Genomic DNA, 18,807 nt, shown 5'->3' with positions numbered 1-18,807 from the left:
ATGCAAATGGAGCAGGCAACCAGTGCTTGACCTGTGACTGTACCAGCAAGTAGGGAACAAGATTTCAGAGGCCAAGTACAGTTCTGGTAATTGTCATGATCTCTGCTGCTCACAACAGTAATGGCTGGACATGTATTTTGCATCTGATAATTTATCTCTTTAATGTCCTTCAGTACTTCCCAGTCTAGAGAGAACTCAGGAAACGTAATTTCTATTTCTAATACTGGTATCCATCTAAAGAGACACTGGAAAACTATTTTCATTTTTTTCTGCCTCAGTTTCTCTTTCTATCCCTTCCTGTTTTGCTTACTGGCTGAAATGCCAGTGAAAACTTCGCTGGAGAAAAATAATGGGAATTTGGAACACTGAAGTATTTTACAAACTCATCTTCACTCCAAAAAAGAAAAAAAAACCTGAAAGATTTTAATTTGGAAAAATAACTACTATTTATTTGAAAACCCTTTAAAAAAGATTTGAGATTTTTCTTTAAGTTAAAATAATTTCAAACAAAATTTGACTTTGAATTAAAGTAGTATATTCTACGTCAAACAAAGGTTTTGATCACAAGTTCAAAAAAATTATGATTCATCAAAAATCAAATTTCAAGTTAAGATTCAATACGGGGATTGAATTAAAACACTCTTTGCTCCTCACTCTTTGTTCTTGTCCTTTCCCCACTGTAAGTACTTGCAGCTGAAGAGAGTTATACAAATTCATTCAAAATCTCATATAACACCCACCATGACAATTGTCTGACTTTGTTCTTTTGCATTATTATGGCTGCAATACTGTAAACAGCTTTTGTATGTGTAATTTCAGTAGATAGAGCAATCAGCAGTAATAACCACAACAATATTTGTACAAAGGAGTTAGGAGGCAACACAATTTTGGCAGAGGTCTAGACCATAGGAATTAATGGAAAATTCTGACATAAGGTCTTCTGACCTTCACTTATCTGAATTAATTCAAATGCAGTTTCCCTTTCTCTTCCTCTTCTGTACGGCATGATCCTGCCAAAATGCTTTTGTTTAAAACCACAGGCATCACTTTTACTCCACTAGAAAAAAAGGTATTTCCTCTTCAGTGTTTCCCTCCTTATCAAAGTTTTCCTAATGGATGTATAAACAATGTATTATTTCATAAAGCTGACTGAGCATGCTTCTCCCCCATTATGCCGCTGCCTCTGCTTCATCCTTCCCTGCCAGTGAGGGGCTGGATGTTCCCTGGGGCTGGCAGGGCCTCCCTACTTTATCTGGGCAGGTCCTTCTGGGCTAGATCTGAGCATCAGTCTGGGGAGCTGTGGTGGAAACAGCAGAGCACAACAAACCCAGCTTTGCACACCATCAGGCTTTATAGCAGGCAAAGCTCAGGCGTTTCTCTCTTTTTACACTCATAGGTGTAATATGGATGATTAATCTGCCAAATCAGCCCCTGTGCTCTTGGAAGCAAAGCTGGGAAGCAAAGCTTTCTGATGGGTGACAACATTGCAGCAGGAGAGAACATGCTATGTGGTGGTGGAGACAAGTTCTCTGGGAAGAGAAGTGCTGTCTTCAGTGTTTCTCTCCGTTTCTCCCCTCATAAACAGTTTGTTTGCTTTAAAACACAGTGCTGAAACTGTTTTAGTTTTAATTACAACAAGACACAGTCGCCAAATGTGAGATGAATTTGTGACACAAGTGTGGTTAAAACGCTTTTGTTGTAGCTCTCCCTCTGGGGAGATGTGAGTTTCAGTTGGTTTTTTCCCGAAGTTTCACACAGCTGGGGTACCTGATAAATTATAATCACTGGAATTATGGATCTGGACATGTCGGCCTCTGGGGTTTTTGTATGGACTTCCCTTTCTTTTCTGGATTCATCTATGTCTCATCCTCACATCAGCAAGTAAGAAGAATGCAAGGATCACTGGACTTAAATATGATGAGTTAGTACTGTACCAAGCATCCCTGAGCAGAGGTTTTAACCAGCAGAAGCAGAACTCCTAAGCAGCAGACAGAAAACCCCCTCTCTTCAGCTGGCAGCTAGGTGGGATAGGGCAAACCACGCACCAACCCTTGGCTTGTTTCTGTGAAAACCTGAGCTCTTCTTTTAAAGGCAATAGTGAACACAAATAAAGAAAAAGGCAAAGATGCCTGAAACTCCAATGGTGTTTTGGGCCTCCGTTCACTGGACATTGTGCAAGCAGAGGAGATGCCAAGGGCTGTCTGTCCTCCTGCCACAGCTTGTCCCTCACCAGCCTCCTCTCCAGCTTGGGGTGTGAGACTCCAACACTGCTGCTCACTGAGAAATTCATGACCCCTCTTAATACAAACCTTTGTGGAAAGTAAGCCCCTACACACGCTATAGAGCACAGCCCAGAGCTCCCGAGCCAGCAACTGCAGGAAGGAACGCTCTCACCATTCTGGAATCAAACACGAGCTGGGACGAGCAGAGGGCATCCCTGATAGCATCACTGGCTCCCACCACTTAGTCATGGTCAGGGAATTTAAACATTTCCTGCCCTCCCAGTGTGAATCCTGACCACGACCTCCGTGCTCTTCAGGCGCCACACCACAGTGATCCTTGGGCTGTGGCTCCATCAGCACTTCAGCTGGCTCGGACCAAGGCTTTGTATTTCACCATATTAGGAAGAAAGAGGCTTAGTGGGCTGCTGCTTTTCTCCCCACAGAGAGTGTGCTTATTTTGTAATATTACCATACCAGAAAGCTCACTGATTAAATAGACCATGTAAAACAGCAACAACTGCTGTGGCAACCAGCTTTGCCAAATACGTCTAAGGTTCCCGTGTAATTAATGTGCATTTACAGCAATATTACAAGTACGGAGCTTATTTGGAAAATCAGCTGAACAAAGTTCCTGAGAACTTCATATTTGAGGCTTGTTATCTCAACCCAGATTAAATCAAGCTGTGTGAAATTCCGGTAACAAGAAAGGTTAGGCAGAGGTGCTTTATCCTTATTGGTAAACATCTGAAGCTTGCTTCCAGGTGGTCTGGTACAAACCTTCTCCAATTATTCTGAGCCTAATTAAAGCTCATGTGTTTGAAACACTTCCAGCTGCTGTTTTGACCCATATACCTGTGACTTTTGTCCTGGAGGAAGTGGTCTTGCCTTTATGTGATAATGGCAGTTGTCTCCCATTTCCTCCAGCCAAAGCTGCTCAAAACAGCTTCAGGAAAAAAAAAAATCCTACTGAGGAAGCAAAGGATATTCTTTACTGGTTTTAATTAATTCTTGAAGGACACTGTAAGAGCACTGACTCAGCAATCTGCCTGTCTCAGAAATAGCTAAAGAAGCCCAGGTTGCCTGTTACCTGGGAACCTTTGCAGCAGACAACCTCTGTTCTGACACCTTTTTCACCCTCAAGTCTTTTTTCTCAGTGTCTCAAGAGAAGTTCAGAACAATAAAAAGTTTTCACTAAGCTGATTCTGCTGCTCCTACAGAAAAGTTGTAAACCAGTCCTGTTAAGCAAGCAGCAATCACAAAGTTCATGCTAAGTTTCTTTTGTTCCCTCACACACATGGGTAGTAGTGAGCTAATCTGAAATGCTGATTAAATTAAACACAGGAGGGATCTCAGATCCTGGCTTTCTCGATGGAAAAAGTTGGGAGAGGAGTATGAACCTAAAAGCACTGAGGGAAAATTATAGCAACTCCACTGAATAAGCTGAAATGTTTTTCAGGATGGAATAAAATAAAAAAGAAAAGCCACATAAAACACTGAGAAAGAAAATAAAAAGAAGGAAAAAGTACACAGAAAATAATGTTATCAAAGAACTTGTCTATTACTGGATATTTGCAGAAGAAAGAGTTAAAGACCATCAGGAAGGAGAAATATGATATAATTTAGAAAGCTTTCCGTGGAAAAACTATTGCAGAGAAGGAGGGTATTTCCATGGGGCACTAGAAAGCTAATTCAACTGTGTTTGACTCTGGTTTTGACCTGGTGTATATTTGTAACACTGATGAAATGCATCAGCTAAACAGGCCTCCTGACCCTGTATTTTATCTTGCATAAGTACTGCAGCAGTGTGTTCAGGATCTGGTACCACCCATCGATTTCAGGATAGCCAAGGCAGATCCAATAAGCTGCTCTCGTCCTATCCTCAAAGTAAAGGTTTGCAAAACCACACCAAGTGGCTCGGTGACACTTAATGATTGCTCACAGGCTCAGTAATGATAAAGCCAGGCTTGTATTTTGAGTTTAGTTAAGTAATGGATGGTGAAGAATCCATAAAACAAATGGGAGCAATAAAGCCATCTTGTAGTTAAAAACAGCAATTGATTGGTGTTTACACAGAGGGAGAGGACATCTTATTCTTGTGGGCTGTCATCCTTCATTTCATTCAGTGGGTGCTGAGCCTGCTTCACCACAATTAGTCACATAGGAAAGGTGAAGGAATCAAATTGTCCTGGTCATTGTAGGATGAAGATCCACCTTTTCACACTGCAATAATTCTATCAGGATAACCACCTGCTCAGCTTCTCCCATATGTAAAAAAGGGGATAGTAGCTTGCATTGACAGGGAATAAACATTTATTCCTGTTATTAAGAACTGTTCTGACCAATATATCTCTTTCTTCTAAATAAAATGTATACAAATTCCAGGCAAAGAAAGAGACCAGCAATGGGAATTAGTATTTTTGTGCACAGTTCAGTCTTGACCCAAATCTCTCATTTTCTGGTTCCTTCCTGGTGACCTTGTTCCTGTACTGTTTGTGGTCTGCTTATTTCCTTCTCCCCATGCTTCATGGCTTCAGATCACAGAGAAGGGTCTATATCAGAAAATATCCCCCCAACTCCATCTACACACTTCTGTTTCTGATTATCTCGCAGATGTTAGGCAAGTCGTAGACAGTGGATGCTAAAGCTTCCTTGTCCTCTCTCTAGCATCTGGTATAGCAAATATTTAAATAGCATGGTCACCCTCGCTGTCACGCTGCCCTGCTTTGTAAAAGAGTATTTGAGAGAGAGGCAAAGGAAGGTTTCATTTCATTATTAATTTTCTCATCCTGTGGCCCAGCAGAACGCCAAAAACATTTGAATCTCATCATTCTTTGTTAACAAAGATGGGTTTGAAAATAAGCTATCACCTTACTGTATTGGTTAGATTTCAAAACATAAGAATTCTCTATTTTGCCTGTCTTTGTATTCTACAGAAGATTCTTCAAAATATGTTTCTGTCAACTTGATTTTTACTCCAGATTCTGCACCTGGGGTGGGTCAACCCTAGATATATGCACAAACTGAGGAACAAAATACTGGAGAGCAGCACCACAAAACAGGGTCCTGGGGGTCCTGGTTGATGGCAAGTTGAACAGGAGTCAGCAGTGCCCTGGCAGCCAGGAGGGCCAGCACTGTCCTGGAGGCATCAGGCACAGCATGGCTAGCCTGGCAAAGGAGGGGATGGTCCTGCTCTGCTCTGCTCTGCTCTGCACTGGGGCAGCCCCACCTTGAGTGCAGGGGGCAGTTTTGGGAGCCACAGTATAAGATATGAAGCTATTAGAGATCATACAAAGGAAGTTTATAAAGATGGTGAACTTCTACAGGGAAAGCTGTATGAGAATGACTGAGATCACTTGGTTTTTTTCAGCGTGGAAAAGAGGAGACTGAAGGGACAGCAGTCCACAGCTTCCTCTTGAGGGGACGAGCTGGGGCAGGCACTGATCTCCTCTCTGGTGTCCAGCAGTGGGACATGAGCGAATGGCATGAAGCTGTGTCAGCCGAGGTCTGAGTTGGATATTAGGTAAAGGTTTTTTCAACCACAGGGTGGTTGGGCATTGGAAGAGGCTCCCCAGGACAGTGGTCATAGCACCAGCCTGACAGAGCTCCGTAAGAGTTTGGACAGTGTCCTCAGGCACATGGTGTGACTCTGGGGCTGTCATGCACAGGGCTAGAGGTTGGACTTGGATGATGCTCGTTGTCCCTTCCAACCCAGCGACCACAAGGATCATCAAAGCTTCTACGGTTTTTAAGACCAAAAGGGGGTGTCTACGGAATCTTAAGATTTAAAGACTTAAAAGAGAAAAGATCTTTAATATTTACAGGAATTAAAAGCTTTGTTTATTTAATTATATTTGGTCTACAATTCATCAAGGTAGTAACAAAAGTTAGGAGATTGAGTTGCAGAATTTGCATGCCAGTGTTACCTGCCAACATTTAAAAATGCATTTCACCTTGGGTTCTTCAGCTGTCTCTTAAGCAACGTCCTTGTAAGTGGCAGGGAAGTTCCCTGCTGTAACAAAGGCCACATTGTGGCCCCTCTTCAGCCAAGCATGGAGATTGCAGAAGAATCTCTCTCTGTCTGTGGGTTCCAGTGTGAGGGCTCTCACAATCAAACCCTTTGAGCTTGGGGAGTTCAGGGAATATACTCTCTAGGTATTGCCTGCTGGCAACAGTGACCTTTGGGGACATAACCCAGACCTCTCCTCCACTCTGGCAATCACATCACTTCAGCGCCGGCCCGATGCAACAGAGACAGTGCGCTACATGGCTGCAATGTGTCTGCCAAAATCTGAAAGGGACTCTATTTCATCTTCCTTCTCCTAACAAAGCTCTTGCTAAAGGGCAGAAGGGGTTCCCAAATGATTAACAAGAGTATGTTCTGTTAATCATTTTTTTCAAGTTACTTGGAAAGAATTCTTTTCATATAGATTAAGAGGAAGCAGTATAAGCCAGTTTTCAATGCTGATGACTTAAGAACACGAACAGATCACGGCAGAATATGTCACATGTAATTTTCAGTGGGTATGGGCAAGATAAGAAACATCTGGACACGAACTACAGGAGGCAAAAGCTGGACATGAGCAGCTGGTTCAAACATCTTAAACATTTCCAACACATATTTATTGTTAGAAGTGATGAATTCTTTTCTTGCGTTGATGCTTGCCTAAGACCTATTTATTTTCTATGAAAAACAAATCCATGTATCCAGGGTAGGGCAAAGAAACATAGGCATGTGGGCCATGTACTGTGGACTTAGAAAACCCTGTGCTTCCAGAAAATGTTTGCTCTATTGTGCCTTTACACAAGTTGCTCTATTGTGCCTCAGACACAAGTCTGAACACTGAACCCACTGGATGTCACACTTTATCAGTTAGAGCCGATGAAAGGCTCTGGGAGCATCAAGCTCACTGCACATGCACTCCATAATTTATCCACTTCTGTTGAGTAGATGCCTCCATAAATTCCATCTGCCACTCACCCAGAGAGATTCTATTTAGCTGAGCACTCCAAAATCCAAGGCAAACCCTTCAGATTCCACCTGGACTGACCCTGAAAATAGGTTGTGTGGGAGCCCTGCGTTTACTGCTAGTCCTTGGCATGAATTACTCAGTGAAGGCACACAAATAGCATGAGGCAGAAGTGTTTTGTTCTGCAGTTTAGGGCAAGCAGTGTGTTAACTAAAGTAGCAAACAAAGATGGTTAAGAGTCACATGAAGGAGGAGGAGAGCAGGAAGCACGAACATATTAGATTCGGTCCAAACACTGGTACTGCACAAAGTGTGATGCTGCATGCACTCAGTCCCTCCTAAGGGAGCTATCTGTAACAGTGAGGAAAACCTTACAAAAGGCAGTGGAAAAGCTGTCATGTTTTTTTGCTTCCTACTGCTCTGGTAGTGTCACTTCTAAGGTAACCAAGAGTCCTGTAAACACTCCCTAGATACAGCATGGTCTCATGTCAGCTGGAGTACATCAGGCCACTGTGCATCCTTCTGTGTGCAACTACAAGTACCAAGGAGCTAGAAGGAGGAGGAAAGTAATGTGCAGACTGATCAGAATATTTTTTTACAATAAAATTGATTAGCCTCGTGCAGTAACTCACATTTAGCCAGATTCATTATTTATAGTACAATAGGATAGTTAAACCTGCAGGAAACGCACAGGTTCAAGAGCTCCAGTGGGGCCCAAATCATTCAGCAAGCAAAGAAGCAAATCAAGTAAAATTCATGTGAGATGTAAACTTGACAATATTAGAAGAGTTCTGGCTCTAGAACCACAAATTAGAGTTTTTAAATAAATATTAAAATACTCAGCAGACACAGTGAAGCACTGAAACATAAGGAATAAAAACTTTCTACAGCTTTCAATACATCTTCTAACATTGCCTGCATTTATGATGAAAATTTAAAAGAATATACATTTTTATTTTTATATCATTCTAGAGGAGCTATCCTTACAACCAGAATAATTCTTATCATTAAGAAACTCAGAGTATTTGCATTACTTTCTGAAACACTTCAAAAGACAAAGTCAATAATTTTGGTTGACTTAAGGTAACAGCATAAGGAACTGGACTATATTGTCTACTGGAAGGTATCTCATGAAACTGCATATATTGCAAGTGTAAGCACTTCAAGGTCCTGATTTAAGCAATGAAGGGAGGCAGATACATCTAGAGAGAGAATATGTAAACAGGAGCTTAAAGTCATGCAATATGTGTTTGAAGTTTTCTTTGTGCTTAGTTTTAAGTGAAGCCCAGCCGTTACTTTCTTCCTTCCTATAATTAATGAATGCTTTTAAGTAAATGTCACCACTCCACCCATTACACTTTTTTCAAAGGCTTCAGGACCTAAGCAAACAAGCATTACTTGAGTTATTGGTTTTTCCTTTAGATGTTTTTAACATATACTGAAGGCCATGGCCGAGTTACAAAATATGAATAAGTAAACTCTAATGTATTCATTTACATTTTCATCCTGAATGGTGCTCATGACAAAATGTTTTGAACATTGGGCTTAATAGTATTCACAGGACTGAACTGAAGTAGTGTAAAGTAACACACTGAACTTTTAAAGCTAAGCAAAACACTACCTTTAAAGTTATTTTATTGAAAAAAAAGCATATTCACTGAAGATATTCTTGAATCTTTTGACAGAGAGATGAGCAACTTCATATTGTCATGAAAATCCTGAATCAGATTCTCAGATTGCAACAAACTGTTACAACCCCATTGGCTTAATTTATCCCTTATGTTCAAATTCAGAACATCCTTCTTCATGGTACTGCTAATGTTGAAGTTATTACAAATCACAAAAACTTCCTGAGCAAATGTACACCATTTGAGTTTTTCTCAGCAGTTCTAGGTTGGCTGTCTGGCAATTCTGGACTCTGAGCTTGTATTTTCTGTGCTGTATTGTACTTTGCGCTATACTGAATCAATCAGAAGGAATGAAAAATTTTCTGGAAATTTCTGTAGCCAAGCAAAAATCAAGATGTGGGCTTAATTTTATTTTCTGCCACTCAAGTACGTTGGTAAAGATTTTATGAGTTACTTTGGAAAGTGTTCCACACTTGTTGAATAGTCTGGTTTTTGTTAATGGGAGTGCTTAAAAAGCAGTGTAGATAAAGAATGTGCAATGAATAAAGAAATGTAGATGGAGAATATATCAGAGAACTGACTTTCTATTTTTACCTGAACAAAGATGGTTATACATCAGCTGAAAACTGATAGAAAACACATCAACGTGGAAACTCCTGTAATGACCTGAATGGTCTGCGACTTTATTGTTGATGACCTGAGGCAATGTGAGGCCTCATCTCTAATTCTGTCTCCCTTTCTGTCCCTCTGTCTGCAGATGTCCCAGAACCCTGCTTCTTTCCCTTCCCTTTCCATCTTCCATCAAGTGCTGCTGGGTGGGGTGAGAGGCTCTGTAGGAGTGCAGCAAGCAGAGAAACTGAGAAGGGCTCTCTGCGCAGGGGAGAGGTGACACCAATGCCATACAGGGCATGGGATGGGCACTGCAGCTGGTGGATGTATTCCCACATTTCTCCAACAGCATCTGACTGTCTTATTTCCTTATCAGCAGAAGTCACACAGCAGCCCCTCTTTTCACTCAGTTCCAAATATTTGTAAAAAACTTAGTCACAGCAACGAGGGCACTTTACATTCTACAAAAATTAATGGCTAAAAAATCCCAAACAGCCAGGCAATATTAACAGAAGTAAATCCTCTTGTCTCTGTTGAATGAATAGATGTTTTTACCAATGTGGTGCACATTTAAACTTCAAGCTTTAAGAAGAAAACTGTATCAGAATAGGCTTTTGACCCACATTTTGTGGGGAACACTGAAGGTTGCATTTCTTGCTAATTCACTCATCTTCTTTTAGTTAAAATTTTAGACTGTTTTACTCACTTTAAAATTAAATTTCAGTATATTATTTGATAATCTCTCCTATTCAGGACATTAGTAATTATACACACATAACTGTGTAAACACAAGTCTAGTTTTAAATCAAAAGCTGGTAGAAGACTCCTATTGGAGATTGGTCTAGAGAGTTTTCATTTTAAATGTAGGTACAAAGCTATGCTGGCAAGAACCTCGTGAGTGGCCAGATAAGTCGAGTAGCATTGCCGGTACTATGAAAGGTCATGGTGAGGTGATGGCAAATGGCATCAAGAAATGCCAGAAAAGAGCTGAGAATGAGTGGAGGTTAAAATTTCATGGAGACAACATGGGAGCACCAAATAAATCCTCACAGACCTCTAAAGAGCAAAAATTCCCAGATTAGGAGGAAAAAATGGACCACAAAATCAAATTTAGCTTGTTATATTCTCATGTCTTCAATGGAGGAATGAAGAAGTCAAGAGAAAAGAAACCAATGCATTTTCTTATACTTTGGCTATACAGTTCCTACCAGTGGAGTATAAAAGGTTTTCTGTGATCTTAAAGTGATTTCTAGGCTTGTGCTAAAGAGATGGAAAGAACATCTTCATGAGAGTTGTCAAGGCAATACCCTCTAGGTCTTAAGTGGCAGTTTTCTAATTGTGTCCAAATGTTTGTACTACATGCCTGTGAAAAACATGACCTTTCTATGTAAGCAGCCAAATTAATCAGAAGTGCTTCCAAACCACTAGGACTCCAGTGAGAGCTGGAAATGTTACACTAAGACACACTTCTTCACAATATCCATTAAAAAGGCAAATACCAGAACAAGAAAAATCACCTTTTAAATGGGAGAACCAATATGTGATGATTTCAATACAACAGCTTTCCAGTTTCCTTCAACTACCTTTTTGTTCTCCTGCTTATATGTTTTGAGGTTTGTCTCAAATATTTCATCCATGAGGACTCTGAGGAAAGCTATAACAGGCCAGGTATTTCAAATCTAGGTTTTCAAATATACTGCAGCTCCTGAAGCTCTTAGAGCTACGGAGGCTATTAATATTTACAAAATATGGTGCCTCAGTGATGTGAGCAATTCTGTATCTAACAAGCAGCCCTGCTGAAGTCAGCCAAGTGACTCATGTGTGTAAGGCTGACTTTCTTAACGTTTCTTAGTATTGATACTGGGGGATAAGATGTAGCTCTTGGAAATCTTGCAGGAAAAAAAAAGCTCTTGTTGAGAGGAAGACTTCAAAACACAGAAGATATAGAGGCACGGTACCATAGTTTGAAGTATCTTAACATAGGCACAAAATGCCCATTCATGTTCTCCTGGGAAGTAGAAACCTTAGATGGCCCACAACTGCACTAGAAATTTCCCCAGCACCCTTTGAGACATCATGTATTACAAGAAGGGATTACTCTTTGTTATTTTGACATTTACTGTTTTGTACTGGCTTTTTGTAAGCTCTTTGGGGTTTGCACCAGGTTGTGCTGAGACAATGGAACAGAGGACTTTAGAGAATTGTCTCTTTAAGCTGAGCACTTCCCTGCCAGTCACAGCCCAGAGTCTGAACACAGATATCGAATCATCGTGCAGTAGATAACAGCAGAATTTGGTAATTATCAAAACACCTCAACCACTCCCTGTAGCACTTCATCAATTATATAGGCAAGAGCTAATTCCTCATATCCCAACTCCAAAGACATCAATTAAAAATTACAGAGACAGGTGAAATGGGATCTCCAAAATGACACAGATGTTCTGTTACAAAAGAGGGTTAAAAATAGAAGTGCTAGTTTGTGACTCAAAGCTATAGTATACTGTGAGTAAAAGGACTGCTTCTGTAAGTCCTACAGAGCTTGGCTGAAGTTTCTATCCAAGCTTTGCAATCCTGTACATATTCTTGTCAAGATAACCCCTAAAAAGTAATTAATATTGCTTTGCAAACATCGTAAATCATGTCTGGAAGCTCACATACTCCTGTCAAAGGAGTACGACTGAGCTGTTGCTGTGGCCTCTCTCACTGTGGGTTCATGCTCCTCTTCCCACACCTGCCTAGATAAGAGAGCCATGATCCACGATAGGAGGTGAAGATTCATCGGGCATTCATCCATCTTTTAATGACTGTGTCAGATCTTTCACTGTGCAGGCACTTTATGAATGTTGTGAAACTGTAATGCTATCCTTCCCATAAGGACACCAAATTACTTATCCATGCTTTTGATATAATGCATCTTGGCTGAACTGCTGCAGCTCTCTCTCTCGCTGGATGATTTCCAGTCCAGGGCTATATTTACGTCAGTTACAATTGATTCAAAATGCTTCCACAGGATCTTGAACAGGCTAACACATCTTTGTGAGTTTAATCCAAACCAGATGACATACAGCTTTCCAGTAAAACGGGAATAATCACGGTCATGCCTCTAGTTCTTAGGTTTGAGTCAGTAGCCTGGGCTGATATTCAGCCTCTGCTTGGACTGAACATGTTTTGGACTTTCAGGTGACTACAGATTATGCTTCCAAAAAGTGACTAAGGCAGACCATCACCCCACTCCTATTTTCAGGAAAGACTGAAGGACTTCAGAGCACAAGCCCTATGGACTTAGAGGAAAGTAAATGCTCCTGGCTCTCAAAGTAAGTTTTGACTTAGGCCTTTAAATCACAGGAGAACTTCTGAAAATTGGCCTTCAACTTAACTGTATATTATTACACTCTTTGTCCTTGGAGTTCATTTTTCTGTGGGCATTAATCTTGCCCAGTTTTCTGGGACTTTGACCATCTAAATTCAAGCCTTATCTTTTAAATTTGTCTTTGATTAACACAGCTGTTATTTATTCTTTTGCTTGGCAGGATTTTCTGCAAGACTGCCATAAAGTCAGCCTGTTTGTATTGTATTCTACTGTTAATCTCCTTTCCTTTATGACATACATTCACAGTATCCTAAGGGAAAGATTACTATACATTTATATGGATTTGTACTCACATATAAATAAATGTATGAATATACAACAAAGATAGCAACAAAGGGAGGGAACATTTTAGTAATCTCCTAAAAGCCATTGTGAAAAAGTGTAGATAACGCATGAATTGGAATATTTTATACAACATGAAGCAGAGGATCAACATTAATCAGCTGCTTAATGAAAGCATAAATCAAAATAGGAAAACTTCTTCTTCAAAGAAGTTGGAATCATTTGGGTGGGAGAAAGAACTGCCAAATTAGGAGACTGCTCTATCATTATGATAACTTACATGCTGCTCACCACCTAAGGTTTTCCAAAATAATGTATTTAAAGAGACTTTCTAGTAAGAAGTAACTAAAACAGTTGAAGAAAAATACAATATTGCTTAGAGTTGCTGGGTTAATTTTCATCAGAATTTGATCATCATCTTAAAACCTCAACAGTGGAGAATTTTTAGCTGTCTAGAAACATCTACATTTCAATGCTTCACACAGACTTTTTGAATTAGGAATCACTTTGCAATTTTCCTGTAAAGCCCTGCCTTAAAAGGCCCTAACATCTAAGAGTGAGCTGCCTTTTCATGGTATATACATGATCACTGGGAGCAAACATAGCAAAATCCAGTGATGGGAGATCCTTCAGATTTCTTCAACTCATATGAGAAATGGGTCACAAAATCAGAAAAAGGAGCTTGGATAATCATTTATGGCAGTAAACTCTATCTCCCATGCTGACAGAATACTGCTGGGATTTGGAAACTCTACCGGTGCTAGAACTATAATTCTCCAGTAGAAATTTCTCAAGAATCCCACAGATTAGACTAACTTTTCCAAACAAAACAATCAAGAATCTAAGGAGCAAAAGTCAAATCTCCAGAGATATTAGCTGCCTGGATTTCCTTTCAGTGAGACTTCGTATTTGACAAGGGAAGAAGAAAATGCTTGCTCTTTCATCCTGATCAAAGTCAATTAAAATCAATTATGTACTCATCATCTTGACCATGGTCATCATTTTGTGCTGCCCTACAGCATCTGATGCAATTTCAGACTTCCCTTTGACCCCCAGTACAGGCCTCATGCTGCCCCTAAGGAGGAAATAACAGGGTAAGAAATCCTTGAAAAATTTTCCCCAAGGCAAGGAGTATTATTTCTGCTGATGGTCACGACCCCGGCTTATGATATTTTGCTGCAGGGGGACTTTGGAACCATAAAGGTTGTGCTGGCCATTTCAGTATGTGAGAAAACTGTCCCAGAGCAAGAACAGCTAAAAGAAACTCTTCAAGCACTCCTGATGTTTACTCTGGAGGTGCAGAGCTGTGAGTGTCATGCCAGCCAGCCAGTAGGAGAGAAATCCCCTGGAATCCTTGTGGAACAGAGGAGAGAGCCCGTTTGTGAGTGTTGGAGGGATGGTCTATTGTTTCCATTTATTTAGACTACATAAACAAGATTCCAGTTTCCTTAAAACTATGTGGACAAGTCCTAGTTTCCAAGTCTCTTGCATTTCTCCTGTTTTCATTACTAGGTAAACAGTTTTAGCTGCTCTTACCCACCAGTCTCCTGCCACGCTGGATTTTTACCTGGTTATCAGATAGAAGCGCTTTCAAACTGAAAGTAGCCATTAGAAAGAGACTGCACTATCTGCAAATCCTTGTCTGCCAAGTGTACAGGACCAAGCCAAATTTGAGTACAATGTGAAAAATGAGGATTAGGATAATGTATTTGTGAATGTAGAAGCCTTTTAGCTCATTTACCCGTGTAATCTCTATGAATGCATCACTTAAATTGTCAGACCTGGCTTTCCTCCCATGGAATAAATCATAAGTCTCTTCTTTCCTTATAGCTAGGTTTGCACAAAGCTAAGTTAGAGTCTGGCCATGACACTGAGCTGAAATCCACATAATTGCCATAAACAACTATATGACATCAGAAGGCAAAAGTTGAAAGAGGCAAATTTCTGACCTCACATCAAATGAGAGCAAAAATTGGGAAAATTGTGAACGATCCAATTTAAAGTGAAGGTTCTTCTCTCTCTGGAATATTATTCCAGGGGAACATGTTTTATTACAGAGAAAAATAAAATATTATAACAGAGTATAACTTCCTAGATTAACACCTTATATATAAAAGCTTGAAATGGTTTATATCAATAGATTTTTGAGACATATTTTCATACAGCTTGAGTCAAACCATGCATATGCCCCTTCTGAAGTTGCTTACACTTGCACTGTGTCCAGTTGTTTTTCTACAGTGGAACATTTTTTTTTTTTTCCCCTTTTCCTGCCTGGTATAGCTGGAAAATTCCACTAGTGATAATTCTGACAGCTCACTCTCCCTTCTGTCGCTCCTTGTTTAAGAAAGCAAGAGGGAGGGAACATGGTCTGGAAGGCTGAGAAATTACTGATTTAGTAAATTCTGCAAAGTCTTACCTCAGAGGAGAATAGAGCCTTGGTGTTATCCTTAACGGAGCAGAGCAGAGTCTCTCTTAAACCAAACTTCATGCTCCTAGTGGCAGTGAATCCCTCCTCAGCCTATAATCACCAAGTTGCATATTCTGGGAGTTATCTCAAAGCCTGTGACAGGATATTCTGCCTCCAGTCACACAAGGGCTGCAGGAACAAAGAGTGGTGGAGCTTCTGGCCCTTCTGGGAAATGGACTGACACTGCTCCATCACTATTTAAAGAGCAGATGCCTTCAGGATAAATCCTCTTAGTATGTTTTCCTGTTTGTGTCAGAACTTAAACCTTTTATCCGTTTCCTAAGAGGAGAAATAAAAAAGTAATCAGCACTAAGCTGCTCTGTAATTCAGGAGAGTCCCTGTGGGGTGGCTCAGAAAAAGACAGAGCCAGCCTATGTGTTTGCTTCTAAAGGGATATGAGACATTGTCATTAGCATAATGCAGAAGCTCCTAAATGGCCAGATGCAAATTAATGAGGAGCTCTTTCTGCATGGAGATGGCTTTTCCACCCAGAGGAGAAGCCTAGTGAGCAAAGCCAGAGAGGAGGGAGAAGGGAGCCAGAGTACAGCTGTTAAGAAATGCAATATTTATGGGGAAGCCTTTCTTCCTTTCCTTACAGTGAGATGATCAGTGGGGGCCCCAGATGAATACTGGAAAAAGCACTCACCAGGTTTATATTAATAGTGGCCCAGAATTGGGTTGTGGCCACAAGATCAGTGAAGTCGTGAGATTCAGGGGATGGCTTTGAGCTGCAGCTGGGGCATGAGGAAACACACTATGCAAAATGCTCCCCACTACAAGCAGTTGTCAAAGGAGCCCTAAGAAATAACTCTTGAGCATGAAAAACATATGAGCTGGTCAAACTTTACTCCCTCCACCAAACCTTTGTTTATGCACTGAAATGCTTAAACGGGTCTGTCAAATTTACGGCATTCCTGTCATCATTCCTCCAGCCTGACACACAAGAGGAAAAGCTAACTTTCTGGTTATAAGCTTTTTGATATCCTACACTTCCTCCAAAGACATGGCTAAAGCCCTACAGCAGAATAAAGGGAAAAGAAATCCTGTTATTTAATCAGAGAAAGAAAAAAAAGACTGAAACAAAGGAGAGAGAAGGGAAAGGACTTCCTGAATCAGACACAGATTTCCTAAGGGGCAGAAAAGAACAAAACCAGAAGTCATTTGGCTTTACAGTTGTTCTTGAAGTAAAATTTGCTCTGTGTTTTAAACTTAATGTCACTTTTCTTTCTTCTGGGAAAATTTTATGATTGCATAAATCCTTGTCTGTAGGTCTACTTAGGGACTACTAGGTCATGCTTTAATGGACAAACTGCAAGGAAGAGGGAACATGGCTCAGGAATTTGGTAGTGGACTGTGGGGCTGTTCATGATACAAATCCAGCTGATGGTGGTGGTGACCAGAACCTGCTTGGAAGCTCCTACTGCTTTGCCTGGAATTATAAAATGCTGCTAGTCCATATCATCCCAACTAAATACCTCTACAGTGTTACTTTCTACAGGCATTCAAAGGCAACCTCTAGGCTGAATAGTCATGAGACTGCCCTCTCTGCTTCCTTCAAGGATGTTGTCTCCCTCTTCTCAGTGAAGTGATACACTGTCCCCACTATTGCTCTCCTTGTGTCATATAAATACAGATTTAGGATTGCCTTTTCCCAAGGTTGCTGTCTGATGAAATTTATACAATCATCACTAACACTGACTTAGGTTTTCCTAGAAACTAAGGTGACGTTTGGTTGCATTTTGCAAATATGAAATTTTCAACCCCTGTTCCTTGTAGCTAGCTGCCTGTGGGGTAGAGAAAAATGGTTTTGGGAAGGGAGATGAGGAAACAGAGGTCAGCTTGGAGCAGCAATTTACAATGAGTGCATCTTCCCTCCGGCTGCTGTTGGCAATTAAAACACTCCTCAGACTCCAAGAAATCCTGCATCCTCTCATTTCATGTTATGTGTTGAACCAGGATGTGTGAGTTAGGATGCTGCTTGCCACAGCCAGCAGAAAGTCACCTCCTAAGAGCAATGCAGCTCACCCTTTGTTGAGAGGTCTCTCTTGCTGTCCACAAAGGGAGAAACAGTGAGGGACTCATAAGAGAGCTAATAAATGCTGCAAAAACTGCTCACTGGGCATTAGGTACATTGAAAATTAAGAGAAGTGAGACCCTCTAGTTACAGTGTCCTACTTAACATATTTTACCTCCAAAAATACAGTATCTTCTTTAGCTAAATTTTAAACAAACCTTTAGGTTGGAAGTCTTGCCTTAGAAGTGTGTAAATATGCCTAAACATAATTTTTTGGCCTCACTCTTTCAGGACCAGCATAGTGGTGAGCCCTAATCATATCTGTCCTATGAAAAATAAAAAGTGGTGAACACATATACACAGGTGTCCCTCTGAGGATCTGCTTGCCCTTGCATTTTTATTCATATTTGAGTTTTCTGTCTTATGGTTTGTCGAAAAGTAATTCTGAACCAATTCCTTATATGGGACATAATGATGAAATATTTCAGCAGATATACTGAACGCCATACATCTGATAAATACTCACACATGGTTTCATGCTATTCTTTTTCTAAATTTAAATGTTTTACCAGTCATAAACAATTAGCTGTGTAAATAACTGATTTTTTCAGGGCTTTGGCCAAACAAGTAATTGAACAAAGTCTTCATTTAAAGTTATTCTGAAACAAAGCCGTTTTCTTTTCCTGTAGAACTTCAGAACAATAAACAGTTTGATCTCAGAGATTTGTTTTACTTTTCTGTTGAAAGTTAAATTCACATAAATTAAAAAGAAAGCAGTTATTCTAGAAAATGTTGCAAAGAAATGTTTCAGCTTTTTCTGATTTTTGCCAATTCTTTTCCTTGGCTCGAAACATGCTCTTGTAGATTATTCTGATCAAGCCAAAATTTTTTTTCCTTGAAAAAGAAATGTTAATTTTATTTTGGTTCCACTTCTGAATACAGTCTCCTGTTTTAACATCTCATGGCTGCTGGGGAATAGCTTTAAGCACTTGTCTAACTGATGTCATATGGCAGGCATGAAAATAAAACTACAAGGAAGGAACTGGAATAATTATCATTGGATTAATTATTCCATAGAAATTCAACTGGCATGATTATAGCTGTGTGGTGGTTTCTTCTGAAACATGGCTGCTCTTTCCAGGGTCTCTATATACTGATCTATTCCAGCTGTAGTGAGTAAAAACCAGAGGCTCTTCTCCAAGCTAGATTCTACATTAACACTGGGATACATTAAGCGCACATGCTCCA

The 18,807-nt window shown here is 40.3% G+C and overlaps 1 protein-coding gene across 1 annotated transcript in view; it reads right to left on the bottom strand.

The window, feature by feature from the left end:
• ARHGAP28 (Rho GTPase activating protein 28) overlaps positions 1 to 18,807 on the bottom strand; it is a 72,741-nt gene that overhangs the window by 31,872 nt on the left and 22,062 nt on the right. The window lies entirely within an intron of this gene.

Source organism: Fringilla coelebs (assembly GCF_963513975.1).
Source record: "Fringilla coelebs genome assembly, chromosome: 1".
Classification (NCBI taxonomy): Eukaryota; Metazoa; Chordata; class Aves; order Passeriformes; family Fringillidae; genus Fringilla; species Fringilla coelebs.
This window is presented reverse-complemented; position numbering and strand designations above follow the sequence as displayed.